This window comes from Adiantum capillus-veneris, chromosome 25 (genome assembly GCF_014529385.1).
Source record: "Adiantum capillus-veneris isolate H3 chromosome 25, ASM1452938v2, whole genome shotgun sequence".
In the NCBI taxonomy this organism is placed as follows: Eukaryota; Viridiplantae; Streptophyta; class Polypodiopsida; order Polypodiales; family Pteridaceae; genus Adiantum; species Adiantum capillus-veneris.
This window is the reverse complement of record NC_140955.1, coordinates 2,272,049-2,296,651: the sequence shown is the minus strand read 5'-3', so window position 1 is coordinate 2,296,651 and position 24,603 is coordinate 2,272,049. Positions and strand designations below refer to the sequence as shown.

Sequence of the window (24,603 nt, the reverse complement as noted above, 5' to 3'; positions counted from 1 at the left end):
CTGAAAATGCTGGCCCGGTTTGCTGGTCTGGAATGCTGAAAACTGAAAACATTAAGGCTGATCTACAAATTGCAAAAACGCCAAGTGCTGGAGGCTGAAAACACTGGTGGTTTTCCTGCCGGTACTGCTGAGTCGAGACACTGCAAGTTCGAGAAATTCTTCCGCTGCCTTTTGTGCTGGTTCATGGCGTCCCCCTTCTCCTTATATAGTTGCCCTAAGTAAAAAGTAATACTTAAAGAAAGCCCACAATTCATTATTCCGCACATAGTCTGGGTCATCAGTATGGAGCAAATCCTGACAGGCTTGAATGGTGGCATCTTTGGAAAGTTGGGAGTAAGTGCGGATGGTCGGCTTCAAAGACGGAAAGGTGGTCATTCCCAATGCATGAACAATCCGCGTAGCGGTAAGGTTTCGGCCCCGCACTTTGGGAAAACGGTTCATAAGTTCGTGAACAGTGGGTAAATTTGCAGCCGCTAATGCAATCAAACCTAGTTGATCCTTGGAAAGAATATCCTTGAGAGAAGGATAGGGTAGCTGTAGGTGAAAATTCAAAGTGAACTCTGCCTGACTCTTGGAGTTAGCAACCTGCTGATTGCATGACGTAACACTTGAGATTCTCCCTTTCTTATGCCTTGGGTTCTACTTCTTGAGTACTGGAAGGCCTTGACTGTGAGCTGGAAGTTGAATCAACCATGTGAGAGGTACTCTGTAACTTTCATCACTGGCATCACTGGAAGTCATCTTGGTAACACCATGTCTGCTTTGATTAGATTCTACCTCCCCTTCAAAACTACTTTGTCTGGCTCTACGAGTAGGCTTTTTTTGCAAAGCTTCCCGCCGCATTTGCCTCCTAATGCCTGCCATATTACCTCAGTAATCAACTCTTTGATGCACGCTAAAAAGTTACACTCAGCAAATTGCTAGCAAACTTTATACTGATCTATAACCCACAGGAGCTTACATACAGGTTCCAATCACCACAATAACATACATACATAATCTTTCAGATCTTGACGAGCATCATATAACACCCTGTTTAGAGAACACCCCCTCTGTCTGTGTGCAGATAACACTAATGTGCAGACTGCAAGTAAGGTAGACCTGTCTGATGTTGAACTGTCTGCAGAAAAGTCGGAAGGCTGGTGGTGCGATAGCTGAGAAGGAGTGGGGAGTGCGACGAGGATGTGTGGGTAGGGGCGTAATTGAAGAGGATAGGGGTGAGGGGGTTACTGGGCAGATAGGGGCAAGTGCATGTAGAGAGGGGCTGTAGGGACGAGGGGAGTTAGAGAGGGGTGAGAGTTAGGTATGTAGGGGTGAGGGTTAGGTAGGGAGGGAAGAGGGGTAGATAGGTAGGGGCAAAAGTAGGTAGAGAGGGGCGAGGGGGTGGAGAGGGATGAGGATTAGGTAGGTAAAGGCGAGGGTTAGGTAGAGAGGGACGAGGGGAGGTAGAGAGGGTCGAGGGAGTGGGTAAGGGCGAGAATAGGTAGAGAGGGGTGAGGGGGTGGGTATGTAGAGCGAGAGCAGGTAGAGAGGTGAGGGAGTGGATGCAAGTAGAGAGGGAAAAAAAACGCAAGTCTGGAGCTCAATGAGATTGAAGATCGAATACCCAGAGAGTTGCTGCAACTATTAAGCGATTAACAGTAGTGTGCGAATTGAGAGAGGATGCCTACTATTAGAGTGACCAAGGACATCGAACACACATTAATAGCGATGGGAAGAAGCATAAGGCAAACCTCAGTGATGGGAAGAAGATTGGAAAGAGAATTTAAGTAGGAAATCCGCCAGGATGAACACGGAAAGGGGTTTTTTTAACACAAAGACCATGGCGAAGGGACACTGCAAAAGTGATACCAATGAGGAATGTGAAGTGGAAGATCCGTGAGAAAGATACCCAATCAGAGAACCAATTGTGTGAACCAATTGACAATACAACAAGGTATGGAAACATTGTTCCAAATACAAGAAGTTGTAGGGCAGAACAGAGCACATTGGGTTACGGTTGGAAAGAAATGAAGTTAAGGGGAGGAATTGTTGGGACAGAGATGGACACATGAGAGGCTGATGGGTTGGCAAGGGAAACATGCTCTGGGTGAGGTTAAATGAATGAAGAGAAGGGGAATGCTGAGAGGATGCGGATACCGAAACTGAAACTGATTAGAACATCTATCGTGACTATGAGGGATAAAAGTATTTGACTCTTGAGCCATTTACAAGCGACAAGGGAACACCGTCCAAAGTGACTAATTGTATTGCTCCTTGTGGTAAAATCTCTTGTACTCTGTACGGCTCTTGCTAGGTTGGGACCAACTTCTTTGCCTTTTTTTGATATCTTGCCTGATATAGCAGCACAAGCGAGCCTAATACTATTTGAGGTTTGCGAAGATGACGAACATGCCATGCTTTGCAAAGAAGTTTCTTTGCTTGCAAAGCTTGGGAAGCGAATCTGCGGCTCTCATCCAACAGGGAGAGATGAGAGACATAGAAGAGCCCATACCCCAATCAGCACGCAGACTGCCAACACGAGGAGATCTTGAGTTGAATTCAAATGGAGCTATGGCTTCCAAGCCGAAGGCTAGTTGAAATGGTGTGTGATTGGTTGTGGCTTTGAAAAAAGTCCGGTATGCTCAGAGGGTGCCGTGGATAGCTTGAGTCCATGACGTCGGATGGAGATGACATGCTTTCTGTAGAAGGGCGATAAGAACCTTGTTCGTGCTTTCGGCCTGCCCATTGGCTCTAGGGTAATTTGCGATGAAAAATCTTGTAATTGGCCAGCAAAGTTGAAATCAGCTCATTAACAAAGTGACTGCCCCGATCACTGGTGTTATCCAGGGGACACCCAAACCTCCACAATATATTTTCATACACAAACTTTGCTACAATATTGCTAGTGCAATCAATTGTGGCCAAAACCTCTGTCACTTGGTTGCATAATTTGTAGCCACAAGCAGATACTTTGGATTTCCTGGTTGAGCCGGGGAAGTAATTGGACCCACAAAGTCTAAACCCCATCTCTCAAAGGGTAACCATGCCATAGAGACTTGCAGAGGATGGTTGGAGTGCTTACTTGGTTTCGGTGCACAACACTGACAAACATCACAAACTTTGACATGAGCAATTGCATTCCGAAATACATAGGGCCACCATAGACCACTCTGTAGAATCTTATGGGCAGTGATGTCACCAGAATAATGGCCTCCATTGGGACCATTGTGGACATTCTCAAGAATATGCTCAACTTCATGGGGTGAGACACACCGTCTTAGAACACCATCTGGCCCCGACTTGTAGAGTTGGCCTCCAATCAGAGTGAATGGTCTAGACTTCAATAGCAATTTTCTCTTCTGCAATGGAGATGCATTCTCTGGGTACAGGCGAGTGGATAGTAAATGCAAAACATCGCCATACGATTCTGAAGTTGTATCCACCTTAAAGAGACTGCTATTTGGAAAGTCGTCCGCAATCCTTGTAGCTTCTTTTTTTTTTCCTGAGAAAAAGATCCTTCTATTAGTTAATGAAACTACCCATAGGGCTACAACCACCTCTACAAGAGAGGGCTACAACAATCATGATGGGGAGACTCTCCCGATGAAAAAACAACATATGTACAATGAGGCTAAATCAAGAGATGGGAGGAGGGAAAAGCCACACAGGTGGGTGGTAGTGCCATCTGAGCACACCTTGGACCGTGGTGAAAAAAGACCCAAAACGCCAGAGTCAAAGGAAAGCCTCTTTGCGCTCCCGCATGCGGTCGGAGCTGCCATGGAGTCTCTAAAATTGTCCTCTGAGAGTATGGATCAGCTCTAGCCAAAGATCCCGAACAGTCTCTGCTGGTGGTATAGGGCGAGCCTCGAAGATGCGGAAGCAGCGGGCTCGCCATATGAACCAGAGTGTTAGGCCGCTGATGAGCTCCCAACACTCCTCTCTCTCCCTGCACCACTCCTGTGGAGCAAGCTCTGTAGTAGCATGCTGGAGTGTAGGTCGACCCCCTTGCATCACTATCATCCTGGTGGTGGAGGATAGCTTAAATTGAAGTGCCGGGCCTGTGAGAGTGGACCAAGCAGCTGCCCCCCAAGTGTACTGCCGAGCTGTAGAAAGAGCTTGCATCAGTCGAAGAACACGAAGCCACACCTGTTGTGCCAAAGGACAGTCCCAAAGATATTGACACTGACTCTCCACAAGGTGGTCACAAGCTGTACATGTAGCCGAGAGAGCCAGCTCCCAACTGCTGTAGCTCGGTGTGCAACCAGCCACTGGAACAAAGTGACTCGCCTTGGCTGTCTGGAGTCCCACAACCTCTCCCAAAAAGCTGCCAAGAACTCAATTGTGAGACCCTCCTCCTGCCAATGAGGTGCAACAGCAAGACGAGCCTCTCTCTGTGTTGCCAATATGTGACGTCTCAGTCGAACAATGTACTGAAAGAAAGGGACACCTGGATGGTCTGCTGAGGAGAAAGGGTCCCTCCAAAGCCACTCTCCAGGATCCCACTGTACTCGTGCCAGTGGACAACTCTCCCAAGCCCATAGTCTCCAGTGGCGAGTTTCAAGAGCTCTTGGGTCAGGATCTATGACACAAGTCCTCCCACAGATGCCCACCACTCGGATCCTCTGAAAACAACACTCCGCTACCTGTGGGGCCTCTACTGCAACTCGGTGTAAGCGTCCCTCACCCTGTAGCTCGAAAAACAGGGAGGGTGTAGTCTTTGAGCAAGCCCGAACTGAGATGAGAACCTCCAGTCGCGTGAAGGCCCCCATCCATCTAGGCACTGCTGACTCCAGCGGTGTGAGCCACTCAGGTGGTGTACTGCCTCTGAGATGTCCTGGCACATGCTCTGCACCCCTCTCATGCCCTGTAGTTGAATGCCCTGAAGTGAAAACTGTAGCCAGTCACCTAAAGTGCGTGTTGGACCCTCTGCCATGGGACCCCAGGAAACATGAGGCCGACTACCAACCATGTGGCCTCTCTGGGTGCCAACCATGGGGTTCCAAACAAGGGGCTGTCTCAGGCGCTCCTCCGTGCAAGTAGGCTGACGTTGCTCCAAGCCTCTCCGCAGCTCCTCCCAGGATCGTAGCAGACTCACAGCGAAGCGGTCCTTCAGTCTCTTGCTCAAGCCAACTCTACGCATCTCTGTGAAAATCCATGTAGTCAAGGGTCGCCAGGGGCCTCCAGTCTGAGGCACCCTAACACTAAGCCATTGAAGCAAGAACACTCCAAGGCTCCTCTCTTGGAAGAAGTCCTCTGACGATAAACTTCCCAAGAAGGGCTTTGCTCTGCTGTGTTGGGTCTATGATCCCCAATCCTCCCTAAGAACAAGGAAGAATGATGACCTGCCATGCCACTTTGGCCCGGGCTATCTGAGTGTCACGCCCTGACCAAAGGAAGTTCTTGATCAGCCTCTCTACCTAGTTGATACAAGAACTTGAAAAGATCTAACAAGAAGTGATGTACCACATAGTAGTCAACAACACCTGGTTGGCCACTACAACTCTGCCTGCCAGAGAAAGTCGTGCGGAACTCCAATGTAACAACTTCCTCCCAATAGACAGGAGGAGGGGAGCAATCTGCTGCTCGGGAGACAAGTTCAAACCAACTTGATAGACAAGTATAATGCTCTCTAGAAGTGGCCGAATCCTCCAACTCAGAGCCTTGGCAAGAATTTTGTAGGCTGAGTTGAGGATGGTGATGGGGCGCCACTCTCGAATCTCATCCAAGGAGCCACCCTCCTTGGGAATGAGGTAAATCAAGCCCTCGCTCATGCTGTCAAGCATCTCTCTTGTGTGCAGGATGAACTGAAAAGCACTGCAGAGATCTGTGCCAAGCAAGTCCTAGTACTCCAAGAAAAAGCTGGGAGTCAAGCCATCCTCACCTGGACAGCTACCATGGGGGAGTGCTCTAAGAGTCGTGTGTAGCTCCTCTAGCTGAAGAGGAAGCTCAAGCCTCTTGCGCATCTCCTCATTCACAAGACAAGGCATCTGTTTCCACACCTGCTCTTTGCATGCATCCTGACGCTCTGACTGAGGCTTTGCAGATTGTAGATCACGATAGAAGTCAGTAGCAATTGCACGCATGTCTTCTGGCTCTAAAGCAACTGAGCCGTCGGGCCTCCTCAACTGGTTGACCTTGGCATGCGTATGGCGGAGTTCCACTGTCTCAAAGAAAGCGCCTGTCACTTTGTCACCCACCTGGGTCCACTGAGATGCCTGTGGATAGAAAGCAAACTCATGGCGCCTCTCCTCTGTGTTGACGATCTCCTGGCGAGCTTGATGTAACTGCTCCTCCAACCAAGGATTGTTCGAATGCTTCTCCTGCATCCGCTGTAAGGAAGCCCCGTTGGAGATGTTGCTCCTCCTCTCTGGCTGCAGCCAGGTGAGCCGAAGACTCCTGAAGGAAGAAACGACTAAGTTGAGTAAGTCCCGAGGCCACTCTGTCAGTAGGAGAATCTTGCATGTCTAAGCTCTCTATCCAAAGAGCCTCCACTCGCTCTCTGAGCACAGAGTCCATCAAGACCCTCACTGGGATGCGTAGCATCGTGCTCCCAGAATGCCAACCGTCCCACTCAAGTCACAGAAGTGGTCACTAGTGTAGAAGCGATCTATCCAAGATAGATTCACGCCTCCCACTCTGCGGTTCGAACGAGAGAAGTCTGGGGGCATCACAAAGCTAGAATGCTGCCACACATCTGAAACCCGCAGAGTCATACAAAATCTCTCCCAAGCTGCCAGCTCAACTCCATGCACAGTAGTATGGCTACCACCAATCGTGTTAGAGGGGTCCTCCAACATGTTGAAGTCACCCCCTATGCACCATTACTCTGCCTGGCAGAGACTCAACAATCTGAGACCAAAACTCTGCACGTGCACTCGCCCCATTGGGCGCATAGATGTTTAGGAAGCCCACGAGACAACCATGAACCTGCATAGTGATCCACTGAGCTCTGCTTGGCACAATAATCCCTCTGTTCACAATGGCCTGCTGCAAAGAATCCGCAAAAGTCATACATACCTTGCCCTGGATGCCTCCAGATCCAACTGCAGTCGACCAAAAGTCTCATATCGTCCATACAAAAGCTGACCACAACGTCTAATGCGGCTCACACAGATGATGCTCCTGTAGCATAAGAGGGTCAATCTTGATTCTTTTCTCCCACAAGGCACCGCTGAAGCTCCTGACGCACTGACGCTGAAACTGGGGCCCACCTAATCCCTGTACATTCCATGAGACGATCCTCATGGGGAGCGAGAGAGAACTGATGCTGCCGCAGCAGCTAACCGTGCTATCTTCAAGGCAGGCTTGGATGGGGAGTAATCCGCATCTCCGAGCGTCCTCGAGATAGGCGTGACTGTAAAGAGTGTCTAGCCCAAGCCAAGTAGACCGAGTCGTGCGTAAAGCAACCTCCTCTGTCCAGGAGTCCTCATGTATGTGTACATAGCATGGCGGGCTCTGCGTGTCAGCAAAAAAGTGAACCACAATGTGTCTACATCCTGCTGCGTTTGGAGGTGTCACAACAAACTTGGCCAATGGCCACAGGGTCTGAAGCAAGTCTGTAACCCCTAGGTATCCCATGTGATGAGAGAACTCTAGGGCCCGTGTCTGCAACCACTCCAACACTGAGTCTATAGTGCACTCAGCTTGGTCCCTGCCGCATAGGGGAAAAGAGAAGCCAACCGCTGAGTCCAAGGCCTCTATCCCCCTAGCTGCAAGGAACAATACCTGAACTCTGAAGCAGGTTGCCTCAAGGTTTGGTGAGGGGTCGTTGAGAAAACGTGTAAAGTCGTAGGCAAAGAAATCCCAATGACGACGAATGTCGAAGCTCGTCAGACCACGAGGAACTGTTGCAAAGGGAGACGTCTGCACCAGAAGAGGGGGTAGCAAGAAAGGTTGTCCCTCTCTCGCCAAGCGACTCGTGGCAAAGGCGCTGCCAAGAGATCTCCTAGCAGTCGAGTAAGGCCTTGCTCCTCCCTAGGACGGCTGCGGGACTGGAGCGGGAGGAGGTGAGAGAGCAGGGGGGGAAGGGGGGGGGCGAGGGGGATCGGCAAAGGTAGGAGGGCGGGATGGAGAGGCAGAGGGAGAAGAAGGAGGTAGGGGGGCGGAAGAGGGGGGGAGCTCGGGGGGAGGAGGGGTTGTCGAGGGTGAGGCTGAGGTGGAGGTTGGAGCAGGGACCTCGTCCTGCTGAAGAGGGTCGAAACGGTTCCCCGTGGGAACCCACTGCCGTTGGGCAGAAGCCTAAGGACCACTTTGAGTGCCAGGCTAGCGCGGTGGACCCTGCCGACGTCGACCACAAACTTGCTGCCAGCTCTCCTCCGCTTGAGCCCTTGGCTCGGAGGGTGGCGTTGCTTGCGTACTCTGTGACTCTGCCTGCTCTGCTGCTGCTGGCCAGCCCTTGAGGGCTGGTACTGGGGGGCTTGTGGTGCAGGTAAAGGTCTCCTCCGTGGACAGGCCTTCGCAAGATGGCATCTATCGACAAATGAAACACTGATTCGGGAGACCTGAATACTCCACGCTCTGGCGGAACCAACCCCCACTCACCCGAGGAAGTAGGATGACCTCTGGGAGAGTGTGGGTGTCCCTAAGCAAAACCCGTATTGAGGGAATGCCAGCCGCCTTGGCAGCTACTGGGGCTGTCGTGCGAGGTGTCTCCAGGACAATTCCAATCTCTGAGCCTATCCTGCACAAAAGTGGTAGGTACTCTCTCCGCAAAACAAGGAAACAGACGGAGATGGAGAGGTCTGCCTCCTCTACGAGAACATCTGAGGCTGGGTCAAAACCATGTCTCCATTGTCGAAAGTGGGCTCGAACTGCTTGGATGGTCAAGGGGCTCATCGCGATGACCTTGGACGCCATCTCGGAAGTCTCAAACTCTATCTGATAGTAGCCGCGTCCGAGGAACTGAACATCCAAGATCTTGCCCATCTCCGCGAGAAGACGGGCCTGGAGAAGATCACGCAGCTCTCCTCTGTTGGGTCTGGTGCCGAGAATCTTGCAGATGACGGAAGTCGCTTGAAGGCATTCCACTATGGCTAGGCTCGCTTGCTCTTTCGGAGTAAGAGCAAGTTGAATGGTGGGCTTAGTGGGGTCGGGCGAGCGGACTTCATCAGAGTCCCTCTGTGGCGGAGCTTGAGCCTCCATCTGTGTCTGCTGTTGTGGCGGAAAAGGAGTGGAAGAAGAAGTTCCGCTGCAAAAAATCCCGACTAGCATTGTCAAGAAACCAGAACTATCAGAGCAAGTTGAAAGAAGCCTTCAGGGAGAGGATGGCAGAGAATCGAAATGAGGAGGGGGGGGGGAAGGCTTGGCGGGCTGGAAACGGCAGAGGGCAGCGGGCAGTGGGGCAAGGCGGGCGCAGTTGGGTGGGCTTGCAGCGCGAGGGCTGGGGAGGGAGCGCAAGCGATGGCGAGAGGGGGGCGATAGAGCAGGCGAGGAGGGACGTGCGGGAGCACTAGCGAGCCTTTCGAAAAGTTCTATCCTTGTAGCTTCTTCTCCTGTTTCAATGCGAGAGAGGCGGCTTATTAAACAAATAGCACAGGGCATGGTGATCAATAATAATTGTGAAGTGGACTCCTAATAAATAGTGATGAAATTTTTGTAGAGCATATACAATAGCCAAACCTTCCCTTTTTGTCATGCTATAGTTGCGCTCTGCTTAGTGAGTAGTCGACTTACATAGTGAACGGGCCTCCTTGCAGGTTGAGTCAGCACATAGACATTTGATGGGTAGCCGTATGCACATGAAAAGTGAGAGACCAATTAGGGGCAACTAGAATAGGTGCTTCATTTAGGCGTTTTTTTGAGGTATGTAAATGCTTCAGCCTCTGGCTTTGACCATTTGAAGGGTACAATAGCACTAGTGAGGCGGGTCAATGGTTGAGCCACTTGTGCATACATACGGATGAACTTGCGATGATAGCTCGTGTTTCCTACCAATCTCTGAACCCCTTTGGGATTGATGGGAGGAGGCAACTTCATGATGGCTACTATCTTCTCTGGGTCAGGCGTTAAACCTTTAGTAGACATCACATGGCCTAAAAGTGTACCTTCAGTGACAAAAATGGCATTTGTTCAGATTGAGCTTCAAACGTGTCTCCTTGTAAGCTGCAGCGGAATGAATGTTGTATTTTCTCAAGATTAGTGATCTATATTGCTCAAGGTTCCTTTTAGTTCTTAGGGAAGGAGAGAGCCTTCCGTCTTATGGAGAGTGCTATGATCACGAATAAAATGAGTGGATATTGTGCGTGCAAGTGAATGAGACTGAGAGAAGGAGAGAAAAGAGATACGACACCCGAGAGGTTGTAAAACCCTCCTCCGAAGGCCCCACACTCGTCGGCGAGAGTGGCCTAACTTTGATTGCACAAAGGTGTACAATGATGATGCATGGACTGATGCAAATGGTGGCTATGTCGATGACGACGACGATGACTTTAGGGCTAAATTTTGTCCTCTTCTTTCTGCTGTCCACAAGGGGGGAATTGCTGATTTTCTGGGTGATCTTGGGGGTGCTTCACATGGCTGAAAATCCTTGGTTTTGGCAAGGGACTTAGGGCTGATAGAAAACGCTGATCAAGCACTGCTTTGGCTGCGTTTTTGTTGCTGTGATCGTATGCTGAAAACGCTGATGAATTGCAAGTTAAGGCTGCGTTTTATGGGTTGAATACCTGCTGGTAAAACGCTGTCAAAGGCTGCGTTTTTGAAGCGCTGAAGGGCTGATGTAAATGCTGGTTTTTGCTAAGGGTTTGCGATCCAAAAAACGTTGGGCTTTGGGCTGCCTGAAGGGGGAAAAACGCCAGGGGTAGGAGCTTGATGGCGATGGCTGTTGTGAGGAAAACGCCAAGGGGAGAGGGAGGCTTGATGGCGATGGGAGGTGGCCTCACCAAGATGGCTTTGGGAGGGTCTTGCTGAGAGAGGGAGGGAACACCTGTTGCTTGGTAGCTTGCTGTGCTCCTTGGTCATCTGCCCTATTGTGCTAACTTGGGTTTGCTTATATATTAACTTACCTAATTTGCCCTACTGAGTATCCAACAAAAGTCACTTAATAAATAAGTGAAAAATGTTAAAAATAGGGAAAAATAGGATAAATTCACTTGAAAAATCCCCAAACTAACTCTGATGGAATCTGATGGAAATGCTTATGCTTATGCAGTGTGCAACCAGAGGATATGCATCTATACTGAGTAACTGGGCATGCACGGTCTACGAATAGACTCACAAAAGTGCTAGATCACTTCTAATCTAAACCGACTGGACTTGACGGAAACCCTGTTATGGTGTAGCTTGTCCACGGACACATAGGGTTGGATGTGTCACGTGACATCCCCTCCTTTTTAAAGTGAGGTACTGGTACCGAGCTGCATGCCTTCCTTGTAGTCTGCCAACAACTCTGGATAATCCTTGAAGAACTCTTCGTCTACCCACACCGCTTCATGGGTTCCTCGATCTTTGAACTTCAGAAAATATTGTCCTACTTGTTTCTTCGAACCATGGCGAAACCGATGCAACAAGACTTGCTCCGGCTCCATGACTTGGTGGTAAGTTAGTCACAAAATCCATAGAGATATCTTGAAAAGCTCCCTCGGGAATAGGCAGCGGAAGCAAGAGGCCTTATTGCTTACCCCGAAGAGCTTTTACTTTTTGACATATGTGTCACTGTGTGACATAACGAAACACATCTTTCCGCATTTTAGGCCAATAAAAAAAACGTTCAATCTTTTCCAATGTGGTGTTCATACCCCTGTGCCCACCTGTGAGAGAATCATGTGTATCATGCAATACGGTTGGCCTAAGAGAGGGCAACACACATAGACGTTGACGAAAAATAACAATCCATCACGAATGAGATAGTTGCTGGACCCTTGGGAAGCAAGAGCCTGCAACCAATACTTACGAAACTCTGAATCTGCATACTGATTCTTCATGCTGTCAAAAGACTCACCCTGTATAGAAAATGTGGTTCTTGACTCAAGAGCCAAAATCTGGTTTTTACGACTCAACACATCTGCAACAGGGTTAGCTTTTCCAGGCACATACTCAATGAAACCACCAAATTGCTCAAAAAATTGTGACCACCGTGCTTAGCGATCACTCCAATGTGCACTAGGTATAGACTGGAGCCACTTGAGGGCTTGATGATCTGTGCGCACTGTAAAGTCTCTACCATACAAAAAATGCTTCCAATGCTTGAGAGAGTGAATGACAGACAAAAGTTCTTTATCATAAACTGAATAATTCTTTTTCTGACTATTGAGCTTCCGGCTAAGGAAAGCTACAGGACGACCATGCTGCTGGAGCACAGCGTCTATGGAGACATTGCTCGCATCCGTCCATACCTCAAAGGGATCATCCCAAGAGGCAAGGATAAGACACGGTGCTTCTGTCACTGCAACCTTGAGTGATGCGAAAGCCTCAATGGCTCCCTCGGGCAAGTCTAGGCGTTGACGGCGAGTCTTGACCCCTTTCAAAACATCAACCATAGGTGCAGCAATGCGTGCAAAATTCTCTCTGTGTGAACTATATGCTTGACATAAACCAAGAAAAGAACGCATATCATATGCAGTTTTGGGCAAATCCCAATTACGAACCTATTCCACCTTCGCGGGGTCTAGCTTGACGCCTTCTGCAGAAATGATATAACCGAGATAAGTAACTTCAGTAAGAAAAAATTCCGACTTCTTAGTTGCAATGTACAACTGATACTCATCCAAACGAGCTAGTACCCTTTCAACATCTCTTTCAAGTTGTTCCCACGATGCAAAAAAAATGAGGATATCATCTAAAAGATGAATACACATACACCTACCATATCGCCGAAACGACCTACCATGAGACGATTGAACGTACCCACGGCTCCTGTCAATACAAAAGGCATAACAATATATTCCCATTGCCCTCGCTCGATGCGAAAAGTGGTCTTGAAAATGTCGCCTTTGAATACCCGTACCTGATGGTATCCACTTTTGAGATCGACCTTGCTGAAAACCTTTGCTCCATTGAGCCTATCGAGGATATACTCAATGCGAGGCATCGGAAACTTGTTCTTGACGGTCATCTTGTTTAATGCCCTGTAATCAACACACAAACGAGACGAACCATCCTTCTTGCGAAGGAACAAAATAGGAGCAGCAAAAGGACTTACACTAGGACGTATGAATCCTCTAGCCACCAACTCCGTGAGTTGTCGCTCTAACTCTTCCTCTTGTGACTTGTTCAAATGGTAGGGAGCCTTACTGACAGACTGTGCTCGCTCCGTAAGCTCGATGCGATGGTCCTCCGGCCGCTCCGGTGGGAGACGAGGTGGAAGATCATCTTGTAAAAAGAGATGTTTAAACTTCGTAAACAACGCCGATACTTACCTGGAGCCTGAATGCTCTGGGAACTGGAGTAGCATAGATGAATGCCGCTTGTGCTCCTCGTCGTAATTCATGCTTTACTTGCACATGCGATATGAGAGGCAAAGAATGCAAGCCCTCCTCAGCACGAATGATGAGGGGGAATCAGTTTTGGCATGTAAAGTGAGAGTGTTAGCCTCCCAATCAATGAGAGGGTTTAGTTCACGAAACCATTTAATGCCTAAAATCATATCACATCTTGAGAGAGGAGACACAAGAAATTTCCTACGAAAAGAAGCTTGCTGAATGGTAATCATCACATCAAGGCGCTCCTTCGTGATGAGAGAGTCCATACCGGGAGCGAAGCCAAAAACCTCGAGAGGAGATTTCTGACTAACCTCTAGGCGGGCTCTCTCAACAAGAGGGGGACTAATCACATCATGCATACTGCCTGGATCAAACAATATGATAAAACGTTGTCCTTTTACATGACCATAACACTTCATGAGAGATTCATCAATGTGTGTGTCAGACTCGTGAGAAGATGTAGGTCGTGTGGTGACAGAGTTTGTGGTAGCTGTGGGTGCCTTTGGTTCTTTAGGTGGGACTGTCTTAGGATAGGCTTTTTTAATGTGACCCTTGACGTGACATTGAAAACATCTACCTTCTTTAGCATAAATCACTTGTTCTTCAGCCATGATGTATCCTCCGATAATTCCTTGGGAAGCTTTTTCATCAGGGGTTAGCTTAGGTTTTGCAGGTCCTTTAGCTTTACCCTTAGATTCATTGTTAGAGTTCTTTTCCAAGGAATTAGAGGAAGAAGGGTTAGAAGAATTACCATTTTTACCGTTCTTACCATTGGTGTTCTGAGAATTCTGACATGTCCCTTGAGAAGACTTGTTCTCCTTAGGCTTTCCCTTGTTGTGCTTCATCTCTTGGGCGAGAACGATTGCTACCGCCTTGTTGAGATCCGCGGGGTCAAAGACTTCAACATCAAACTTGATGTATTCGTCTAACCCAAAGAGAAAAGCCTCTTTGCGCTCATGATCTGATTTGCGTAATTGAGTGCCTAGTTGCAAAACACGGTTAGAAAAGGACATGACTGGCATACCATGTTGTTTGGATTGCGCCAATCATCTTTCAATCGTGCGAGATACTGAGGTGGCATAAACCGCGCCTTCAGCTTCTCTTGGAAATCAGCCCAACTAAAAGAGAGGGGCGTGAAATCGTCGGTTGCCTCTAGGTGCGCGGCTAGCTGTGCCTCTTGCCATGCGTTGTATCAATTGATGGCATCACTGGCAAGGTACATAGCTGCCGTCAAAACTTTGCTATTTCCTGTTTTCTTAGTTGTCGCAAAATAAGCATTAAATTCATGCAACCAAGAATGAATCACCGTAGCATCCATCTTACCATCATACTTACTGAAAGTCAACTTTTCGGTGACTGGGTTGTTGGAATCCGCATCGTGGCTTGCACCACTTGAGGAACTCCCACGATCTTTGGGTGGTTCGGTCTTCGAGGCTAGCACTTGGGAAATAAATTCTTGAGTGCGTATCTCCCTTTGAGCTTCACGCTCGGCCTCCCTTTCCACTTTTCGTTCATTTCGTTCATCGCGCTCGCGTTCGAAAGCAAGGCGATTGGCTTCTTATTGTGCCAACGTAACTCATTTCGCTTCTATGGTAAGGCGAGTCGCTTCTTGTTGTTGTAGTGCGTTTCTTTCATTTCGTTCCATCGTAAGGCGAGTCGTTTCTTGTTGTGCCAACATCATGTCCATCATCGACTTGACCATCATCTCCATAGGAGTTAGAACAACTTGTGGTGTAGATGGCGAAGGGGGAGGGTTGGAAAAATCTCCTGGTGGGGAAAATCCTTGGTCGCCTCTCTCATGCTCATCACCTGTATGTGAAGTATCCATTCCGCTTCGGGTGACGACCATGCACTAGGATCTTTGGTTCTTAAGTTCACGAGGAACTTGGTTCTTGAGGGTCTTGAGGTTCTTGAGGTTTTCTTTTGCTTGTAAATCGCGTTGGAGAAGGATCTTCTCTTCACCCGAGTTCTACTCCTTTCTGCGGGCGCACCCCTTCGCGGCCTTGCGCTCACACCAAGGTTGCTTTTTCCCACCTCACGTTGATTGGCCTGCCGCTAAGTGCACGGTCCGCTCTCAATGAGTGAAAAGAGACACAAGGGGAGGCTGGACAAGCCCTTCTTTCTTGGGATTCCTGTCACTCTTCAACAAAACACGATTAGGAATCGACACGCCCAAGCGAACTTGGGTTCGTGCGACCGCAACAAGCAAAAAAAATTCTTGTGGTTCTTTGTGGTTCCTCCCTTGAGTAGTACAGAACACTTCCAAATCTCTGATACCAATGTAAGGTGCAGTGGAATGAATGTTGTATTTTCTCAAGATTAGTGATCTATATTACTCAAGGTTCCTTTTAGTTCTTAGGGAAGGAGAGAGCCTTCCGTCTTATAGAGAGTGCTATGATCACGAACAAAATGAGTGGATATTGTGTGTGCAGTGAATGAGACTGAGAGAAGGAGAGAAAAGAGATACGACACCCGAGAGGTTGTCAAACCCTCCTCCGAAGGCCCCACTCTCGTCGGCGAGAGTGGCCTAACTTTGATTGCACAAAGGTGTACAATGATGATGCATGGACTGATGCAAATGGGGGCTATGTCGATGACGACGATGATGACTTTAGGGCTGAATTTTGTCCTCTTCTTTCTGCTGTCCACAAGGGGGGAATTGCTGATTTTCTGGGTGATCTTGGGGGTGCTTCACATGGCTGAAAATCCTTGGTTTTGGCAAGGGACTTAGGGCTGATAGAAAACGCTGATCAAGCACTGCTTTGGCTGCGTTTCTGTTGCTGTGATCGTATGCTGAAAACGCTGATGAATTGCAAGTTAAGGCTGCGTTTTATGGGTTGAATACCTGCTGGTAAAACGCTGTCAAAGGCTGCGTTTTTGAAGGGCTGAAGGGCTGATGTAAATGCTGGTTTTTGCTAAGGGTTTGCGATCCAAAAAGGCTGGGCTTTGGGCTGCCTGAAGGGGGAAAAACGCCAGGGGTAGGAGCTTGATGGCGATGGCTGTTGTGAGGAAAACGCCAAGGGGAGAGGGAGGCTTGATGGCGATGGGAGGTGGCCTCACCAAGATGGCTTGAGGAGGGTCTTGCTGAGAGGGAGGGAACACCTGTTGCTTGGTAGCTTGCTGTGCTCCTTGGTCATCTGCCCTATTGTGCTAACTTGGGTTTGCTTATATATTAACTTACCTAATTTGCCCTACTGAGTACCCAACAAAAGTCACTTAATAAATAAGTGAAAAATGTTAAAAATAGGGAAAAATAGGATAAATTCACTTGAAGAATCCCCAAACTAACTCTGATGGAATCTAATGGAAATGCTTATGCTTATGCAGTGTGCAACCAGAGGATATGCATCTATACTGAGTAACTGGGCATGCACGGTCTACGAATAGACTCACCAAAGTGCCAGATCACCTCTAATCTAAACCGATTGGACTTGACGGAAATCTTGTTATGGTGTATCTTGTCCACGGACACATAGGGTTGGATGTGTTACGTGACACTCCTTGCACGTGAGGAAGATGGCAGAGAGCTGAGGAGGTGCTCCTCTAGATTCTGCACTGGGATTGAACATTGAGCACCCGAGGAGGTTGAAAAATTGTCCATGAATATGTGAAGATGATCCGTGAGTAAAGGACAGAAGATGAGATATATTGTGCAATTGAAAGAAGGTGGAGCATTTTTCAGCTCAAAAGACATCTTGGTGTAAATGAAAATACCCAAGGGAGTCACAAAAGCCGTTTGATCTGATCACCCGGATGGATGCCCAATTGATTGTAGTCACTGAACTCATTCATGAAACTGTAAAGTACATTCTTTGCCAGATTTTCGAGCATACACTCAGTGAAGGGTGTGGGGAAACCATCTAGGATGGTTACCTTGTTCAGAGCGCGGTAGTGGACGCACACGCGGATTTTATTGGATTGCTTTTTAGGTGCTATGACCATGGGTAATAGCCACTCAGGGTGCTCCACTGGTACAATGATCCCTGCTTCTTGCATTTCTTGTAGCTCTTTCTTGACAACTTCTGCGTACTTAGTGTTGAGCTTGTAAGCTCGGACTGGCTTAGCCCCTTCAACTAGAGGGATAGTATGGACACCCAATTTTGGTGGGATTCCTTCCAAATCTTTGTAGCATCACGCAAAAACATCTTTAAAGGAGTGCATAAAAGAAACGACCTGATCGAGTAGCGCGAGATGCTCCCATAACCAAGCGGCAAATAGGATGTGTTGAGGGTCGTCAGGGTTGCCTCGGTTGACTTCATTGACCGGGTGAAGAGGTGTAATTGGTGAGGGCGCATCAAAAGATGAAGATTGAGCCGCCTCTTGGAGATTTGAGACATAATGGACTGGTATCTAATCAATGTGACAATCAACATTCTCTTGTTGTAACCATCCTAGTGGAAGCTCCTCGAAGGGTAAGTCCTTAGACTCAGCAGAGAGCTTTTGTGTGGTCGGGGAGTCGGACACAGAGGAGGCTAAGGTTAGAGGTGAGACATTGATGAACTCTTGCAAGGGAGATTTCTTCCCCCTTCTATGATGGGTTATAGGTTCACCAAGTGTAGCGTAGATAGTGTGTCGTGCTCTCTACAGTGGGTGCTCCTCAGTGCAATGTGCGCGACAATCTCACTCAAAACAGACTGAAAACAGGAAACAAAAGACAACTACTGAGCTCGCAGAGACACAACAACAATAGTAGACCACAACAAATGACTCGACTATCTCAAAGAACTGATCAGACTCTGGCGTGGCAGCACACTCAGCTCCAGTCTAGGACTCTCAGGTAGAATGGGGTGTCGAGGCTCAGATGTGCAGCGATGGTGAATAAGTGCTCTGTGTATAGACTCACACTCTCGACGACGATGCTGGGCCATATGTCAAAGAAGATGACGATCCTGACCCAACAGCTACTACTCACATGTACAATCATAAAGAGCCACCAACGGCTCATAAATGTCCAGTCAGCTAAGTCTATCTCCAAACTGAGTGGTGGTGGTCTACAGCAAAGAGATAAGCTTAGTTTGATTCCATCGCATCTTTATCTTCTTTAACCATAGTGATAGGAAAATGACCTGGTCCATGCTTGCAGTTGCAGATGAACCTTGCCACACTTTTTGCAACAACACTCTTCTCAAAGAGAGGGATGACCATAAGCCCGAGTAACACCGCAAATAGGGTTAAGCTCCATCATGATGGCAGAACGAAAAAGCCCTCACAGCAACAACAGGATGGCAACCAAGTGAATGCTTGAGAGCTAGTTGATCATGCGGGGTGGGCGGGGAAAAACTTGCGGGGTGGGGGTGGGGGGGGGGGGGGGGGGGGGGGGGACTTGCTGAGGCTGAGAGGGGTGGGGAGGGCTAGATAGGGGCGAGTGGTGGAAGGGGATGGGTAGGGGCGAGGGGAAGAGAGGGGGTGGGTAGGGGCGAGGGTAAGAGAGGGTAGGGACGAGAGGGGGTGGGTAGGGTCGAGGGCAAGGGAGGGGGTCGGTAGGGGCGAGGGTAAGAGAGGAGGTGGGTAGGGGTGAGTTGGGAGGGGTGGGTAAGGGCGGGGGGTAAGTATGGGGGACGAGGGAGAGAGAACGGGGGCAAGGGGTAAATAGAGGGAGAGGGTGAGTGGGCAGGGGGTAGTGAGGGAAGATGACACTGCAGCAGATACATATGATGGTCAGGGACATCATCAAACTTGAAAACAATATTGTTTTTGTTGTATCCTGTCTTAACGAAGCTTCGTGAAGGGAGTTCGCTAGACACAGAGGAGAGCTTTGTTCTGGTTGGAGAAGCAGATGGTGTTGATGATGAAGAGTTCACCTTTCTGCTTCTATGCTTCTTCAAAGGCTCAAGTGGCTCATTAAGTTTAGTAACTATGGAAACATTTGAAGAGGGTGTACCTTCAGGCAAAGAGTGAATAGAGACTCCATAACAAGGCATAGACTTGGTAGCATCCAACCACTCCAACAGATCCTCGTCTGACTCGTCAGGTGGAGTAGGCTGTTCCAATTCAAGGTTGGTTGCTAGGGACAAAGAACCATGTTGCACGATGGAATCCATGCCTCCTTCTAGGCGAATGGGTTGCATCGGAGAGCCAGGAGTATGTATCCACATGGCGTCGTTTCCCCAATCATGAACTGCTTTAGTGTGTCGCAGCCATGTTCTACCGATGAGCAAGGGAAATCCGCCCTCCACTTATGGAAGACGAATCACAACAAAATCCAAAGTAAAAGTGAAATCTTGTACCTGTAGAGGCACCTTTTCCACTATGCCCACAGGGTATACTGTTCTTTGGTCGGTCAATGTTATTGTGAAGGGAGCAGGTTGAGTAGGTTGCAAGCCTAAAGCCATCATAGTGAACTCAGGCATCATATTGATGCCAAATCCACCATCCACAATTACTTCTGAAAATTGCTGCCCCTAGACGGACACTGTCAGGCGAGGGCTTCTATAATCCGTGAGAGGAGCAGCGGGATTGGATATCATATAGGACTCTGATGGTTGCACTGGGAGGTGCCCGCCACTAGGACTTGCTCCAGGGTAAAGTGATTGAATAACAACAAGGGTGTCACTTCTAAAACTTGCATCTAGCCGTAGCATGTCATAGAGGGACACTTGTTGGAAGGTATTCTTCAAGATTGTCTCTGCTGTAAGCTTTTCTTTTTCTACCTGTTGTTCCTCAGGTACCTTGATCTTCTGTAGATCTGAAACTGCTTCCAAGAAAGCTTCATCAAGATCGGAGAGCAAAGATTTGGATTCCTTCATGGCATTGCGGTATGGCTTGTTAACAACTGAAGGCATGGTATCCACTGGTGTGAGAATGTGTGGGGGAGTTGAACTTGCTGGAATGCTAAGACCGAGAGCGGCTCTTTGGGCCTGGGTGAGGACGCCAAATGGCTCCTCAACCAACTGCGGCGGCTTATTTTGAGGGGTAACCACGTGGGTAGAAGTGGGCGGCTGAGAAACGGTGCTAACTGCTATCAAATTGAGCTTGGGAAAGGCAAACTCATTCTGGCTTTGACTTGGGTTCGAAGCCATGGATGCACGAATTTTAGGGCAATCCTTACTGTAGTGATCCTTCGTTTCGGGGCAGTGACGGCAGGGAGGGGACCCTTTCGGCAGAGGGCATTTGCTTTGGTAATGACCATATTCCCCGCATTTGTAACACAAAATGGGCCAATTCAATGGGCGAGTAGAAGGGCGAGGTGGTCCTTGCTCCTGGTGCATGGAGTTGGAGGTGGAGGCATAGAAGTTTCGAGGTGACGAGGGAGCATGGGTATGATAAAAGCTTTGAGACGGAAAAGTACTTGGCATACCTTGCATAGGAGGGGCTGTCAGCAAAGGTGGCATATGGTGTGGATGGCCACAGGGAGAAACCATGTTGGATGCAGGTGCTGGCCCTTGTTGAAGAGTAGGACCAAGACTTTGCTGTATTTGTTGCAATCCCTTGAGGTAGTAACAATCTTTGTCCTCATGTCCAGATTTTTCAAAGAAGTGGCAGTAAACCCGAAGGGGGCATTCTTGTGGAGGGTGCCCTGGAGAGCGGCATAAGCTACACCAAACCGTAGCCTTAGTCTCTTGCTGACACTTGAGCTCTTCTAGCTTGCGCTTGATCTGTTCCAATGCCTCGTGATGTGGAGGCTTCTCCTGTCTAAGAGAGAAGGACCTCTCCTCTTGAAGAGCTTGCTGCAACTTTAGGGCTTCCAGTTCCCCGCGTAACGAAGTTAATGGATCAGCAGGACTTTTTGAAAACACAGAGGGGGTCTCTATGTGAGGGGAGTTGTTGAACAGCTTCCTAGCCCCCTCTATCCTAGTAGCAGCTGCGATGAACTCCTCCAAAGTGGCGTCGGGTCAGAGACTCTCTCGGAGTTTTTGCTGAGAAGTTTTGGGAAGCGCCTTCTCTACCCACTTCTTAACCATAAATTCACCGGGTTGTTGGGGAAGCTTGGCAACCAGAGACTTGGTTTTCGTCATAAGTTTTGCAAACGTCTCCTCTGGCTGGAGCACCATGTTGACCAACTCATCCAAAACCTTCTCCTGATAGTCACCTGGCCTGAATGCTGCACAGAATTGTTGTCTTAAGGCTGCCCAAGTTGCAAAATGGTTCTTTGCAAACTGGCTATACCATTTGTCTGCTAAGCCATCCAAGGTAGATGGAAAGAGTACCAAATAAGCATCCTCTCTATTAAGACCACGACCTTTACAGAGAGATACAAACCTCCTTGCATGGTCGTCAGCATCTTCTGAAGAGAGTCCTTTGAAGGTGGGGAACTTGATGTTCACCTTGGCCAAAACACTTGCCAAAGCTTCCATGGCCCCTTGCTGAGCCTGTTGCTCAATAGCCTGCTGTAGCAGAATAGGAGAGGGCTTTACTGGAGAAGGTGATCTGGAAGATGTGGAACCGAATGAAGGAATGGGTGATGTATGTTGAGGTATGGGGGATGAGGTTGATGGACTTCTACTAGGTACCAAAAGTCGTCTTCTGTTATAGTACTTCAGAGGGCTCAGTAGTGCGCTTTGATGCTCGACTTGTATGTGTCATGCAGTGACCACCAATACAACCAAGCTTTGGGCAAGAAAACCTTGAATTGGCTGAAGACTGGTCTAGACTCTACTAGACCAGGTTGGACCAGGGACGAGGAGGACTAGACCAGGGGCGAGGACTGGTTGGACCAGGGCGAGAGGAGGACTAGACCAGGGACGAGGACTGGTTGGACCAGGGCGAGAGATGACTAGGGCGAGGGAGGACTAGACCAGTTGGACCAGGCGAGAGGAGAACAATGCAAGGCAAGGTAGGCGAAGCTAGATAGACCCAACTAGCTTCAAGATTTGTTCCTCACAGAGTGAGGTTCCAGTTGAGGTCCCACCGTGATCGCCAAAATGAGAGCACCTGTAGCGCAGATAGTGTGTCGTGCTCTCTACAGTGGGTGCTCCTTAGTGCAATGTGCGTGACAATCTCACTCAAAACAGACTGAAAATAGGAAACAAAAGACAACTACTGAGCTCGCAGAGACACAACAGCAACAATAGACCACAACAAATGACTCGACTATCTCAAAGAACTGATACAGACTCTGGCGTGGCAACACACTCAGCTCCAGCCCAAGACTCTCAGGTACAATGGGGTGTCGAGGCTCAGATGTGCAGGGATGGTGAATAAGTGCTCTGTGTATAGACTCACACTCTCGACGACGATGCTGGACCATATGTCAAAGAAGATGATGATCCTAACCCAACAGCTACTACTCACATGTACAATCATAAAGAGCCACCAACGGCTCATAAATGTCTAGTCAGCTAAGTCTATCTCCAAACTGAGTGGTGGTGGTGACCTGGCCAAGATGTCCACTAGACCACCGTCGGTACTCTGCCACGTGTCACTCCCCAGCCCAGAGGGTCCGTCGAGTGTGAATCAGACCAAGTGTAACCAATTGTCCAACTGTCTGTCCTGTGAAGTGACACTGTAGCCCTGCTACACCAAGGCCGATGGCTTCCATCAAGGGGGCAACAAAAGTATGATCCTTAGCGACTGTCACACTTGCTTCTAAATGATGTGGCTCATTGGTCTGAGTTGGAGGAGCAAGGGAAGAGGGTGTATCCTCAGGCAAGGGTTGAATAGAGACCACATAGCATGGTAACGATGTGGTAGCCGCTAACCATTGCAGTAGATCTTCCTCGGACTCGTGAGGTGGGGTAGGTTTCTCTAGGTCGGGGTTTGACTCCACTAACAAAGAACTATGATGAACTACTGGATGAATGTCTCCTTCGAGTCAAATTGGTTTCATCAGGGAGCTAGGAGTATGTATCCACACGGCGTCATTTTCCCAATCATGAAGTGCTTTAGTGTGGCGCAACCATGGTCTACTGACGGGCAAAGGAAATCCTCCCTCGACTTGGGGGAGACGAACCACAACAAAATCCAAGCTAAAGGTGAAGTCTTGTACTTGCAGAGGCACCTTGTCCACTATGTCCATTGGGTAGATTGTCCTCTAGTAGGCCAATGTAACTGTGAAGGGAGCAGGGCGGGTAGGCTGCAAACCTAAAGTCAACATAGTGAACTCTTGCATCATTGATGCGAGATTCACCATCGACTATGACATCGGAGAATTGGCGCCCAAGAATAGATACAGTGAGACGAGGACTCTTGTAATTGGTGAGGAGAGCGACAGGATAGGAAATCATGTAGGACTTTGAGGGTTGTACGGGACTAGGCCTTGCACCCGGGTACAGAGACTGAATGACTGTAAGGGTGTCACTTCTTAGATTTGCATCAAGCCGGAGCATGTCATAAAGTGACACTTGTTGAAAGGTGTTCTTCAAAATGGCTTCTGCTGTAGGTTTGGCTCCTTTGATTTGTTGCAAGTCAGCCACTGCTTCCAAGAAAGCCCCATCAATATCAGATAGCATGGAGGTTGGTCGGCTCTTAGCACCAATGAATTGCTCGCCAGTTGGGCCAGGTAGACTAGGTTGTGGAAGTAGAGATGGACGAGGTGGACCTTTTGGAAGGCTGAGACCAAAAGTTGCTCTTTGTGCCCGAGTGAGGACGTCAGCAAGCTCCTCCACTTGCTGTGGCTTATCCTTAGGGGTAACCACATGAGTAGCAGGGGACGGCTTGAGGGATGGTGCTTACTGCTATTAGGTTGAGATTCGGAAATATGAAGTCTTGTTGGTTCGAACTTGGGCCTGAAGACATGGATTCCCTTTTCTTATGACAGTTCTTACTGTAGTGGTCCTTAGCCTCAGGGCAATGACGGCAAGGAGGAGACCCTTCAGGTAAAGCACATTTGCTTTGGTAATGCCCCTATTCTCCGCATTTGTAGCATAAAATGGGCCAATTGGATGGACGAAATGGGGGATGAGGTGGTCTCTGCTCCTGCTGCATGGAGGTGGAGGTTGAAGTCTAGAAGCTCTGAGGGGTCGAGGGAGCATTGGCATGATAAAAACTTTGAGATGGAAAAGTGCTTGGCATGTAGTGTGAATGGCCATACAGGGAAACCATTGTGGATGTAGGTGCTAACCCTTGTTGGAGAGTAGGACCGGGACTTTGTTGTATTTGTCGCAATCCCTTTAGGTAGTAGCAATTCTTTTCCTCATGTCTAGACTTTTCACAGAAGTGGCAATAAGCCCGAAGGGGGCATTCCTGTGGAGGGTTCCTTGGAGAGCGGCATGAGCTACACCAGACCATGCCCCAGTCTCCTGCTGAGACCTGAGCTCCTCTAGCTCGC

At 48.8% G+C, this 24,603-nt stretch overlaps 1 protein-coding gene across 1 annotated transcript in view; it reads left to right on the top strand.

Moving 5' to 3' along the window:
* Nucleotides 1-24,603, top strand: part of FU (kinase family with ARM repeat domain-containing protein) — a 116,988-nt gene that overhangs the window by 4,824 nt on the left and 87,561 nt on the right. The window lies entirely within an intron of this gene.